We start from the raw sequence: 2,016 nt of genomic DNA, 5'->3' as shown, positions 1-2,016 counted from the left end.
CCTTAGAGCCTTCTCTGACCATTGCTTGCATCTGATTGTGGCAGTCAGTAGTTTATGGTGTAGACCAATTGTTTCACTGAGGATGACATTGCAGTCACTGATTCTACCCATGTGCCCTTTCTTTACTAGGATGATGTCTACCTAGAGTTGCATGTTGGCCATTCTTGTATGTGATCTTGTGACTGTCTCTCTTTCTGAGCCATGTGTTGACTATTATCAACCCATTTGCCAGACAGAAGCTAGAATGGCCTCTCCTTCTTTATTCCTGTTGCCCCACCCATGTAGACCCAGACAGTCACTCATATCCTGTTCTGTCTGTCCCGATATGTGTTCAATTAACTCATTTTTAACACAAATTCATGTCGTCCTGCTTTATCTAGTAGGTCCTGCAACTGCTGTATGAATGCACTCTTTTCCTCACTATCACAACCCTGCTGTGGGGCATAGGCTGAGGTTATGAATACTGCCCTGTCATTACACTGGTTTCTGATTTCCGTGAGTCTGTCACTAATTCTGATGATATCCCTCACTGCCATCTGAAGCCTCTTTCTCACAACAGTTCCCACACCATTTCTAGCCTGTAGACTATGGATCCCAAGCCAACTGTCCTTGCTGCATTTCCCTTCCGTCTTGTCTCTTGGACACATAGGATGTCCATCCTCCTCCGTACCATCATGTCATCACCTTTGAAGGTGCAGCCTGTCAGTCATCCTACACTGAATGTAGCAATTTTTAGTTCATGTTTGGCAGGTTGACTGGTTTTACTTCCAGGTTTAGCTCAACAGAGCTAACCCAGGCTGGGTAACAGGACACTGGCCGGTCAGTAGCTTATTGACACAGGGCTGCTAGGCTTTGTGGTGGGCACACACTGGCCACTAGGGGCACATACAACCCTCCCACTATTAGCATGGATCCCTGGCATAGGTCTGAGTAGGCTGTGTCCTCAACTTTCTTATCACTGGTGAATACCCATGCCCACCTGGTGACATTAGCCAACATGACCAAATCACCTAGAGCTATATTTTACACCATTGAGTGGCTGGCCCTGCCATTGTATGCAGTCTGTGATCTCCTATCTTAGAGGATACCGCGTACCACAGTAGGTGCCCAAAGTGGTTGGTCTGCACAATTGTTCCCCCTATAGGGCATAATGTAGAATCTGTGCTGCTGTCCACCGCTCTAGTCACTGGTGAGTTTGAGATGGAAATACTCAGCATGTTTTTTGGAGGTGGGAAGAACACCACAGATACACGGGGAGAACATGCAAACTCCAAACAGGCATTGGCCGGAGGCCAGGCTCAAACCTTGTGCATCAGAGACAAAGATCTTAACCATTATGCCAACTGGGAATAGCTTATCAGCTAGATTGTATTTTGCTGCCAGCTGACCCTCCCTCCCATTAAAGAATGCCAAAGTCAAAAGACTGTTTTGCTAAAGGTTTGGGCTGCTTTCCACTACAAAATGTAGCTATTGTGGTCAGTTATATTGTGGGTGCCCATCTGGTGATTCTCACTTTCACTAAGCATTATTGTCTGGACTTTGACTGCTTGAGTTTGCCTTCTGACCTTTTCCTGTTAGCTATCTCCGGGCTTCTTCATCCCTGGTGGATTTATTCATTATTACAGGTCTCAGATTTCCCTTTGAAAAGCACTGGTGTAGCATGATTGGCTCACACAGTGTGTTCTAGAATCTTCCGTTATGCATGACTCTCATTAGTGTTGTGTATGTCCTGTTTAGGTGATAGCAGCATTTGTCTGTTTGAATAAGGTAGCTATGTATAAATCAAAGAATAAATACTTATTATTGCACAGGTTAAGATTTTTATAACCGATGCTACTATTGCCTGTCCACTTTTTCCCCAAACCATTTTTGACATACTCAGGATCCGTTTATATTCTAAAGTTAAGTCACATTTGTTAGTCTGAATTATTGGTTATTAAACTATTAATTTTAATTGCATCTGTATATCTGACATGCAAGACTTTGTTGTTATTGTTCATACCATGTAAATTTGAA

Source organism: Protopterus annectens, chromosome 3.part0, assembly GCF_019279795.1.
Source record: "Protopterus annectens isolate FY-2018-M chromosome 3.part0, PAN1.0, whole genome shotgun sequence".
NCBI classification, from domain to species: Eukaryota; Metazoa; Chordata; order Ceratodontiformes; family Protopteridae; genus Protopterus; species Protopterus annectens.
The sequence above is the reverse complement of the archived record's forward strand: the minus strand, read 5'-3'. Positions refer to the sequence as shown.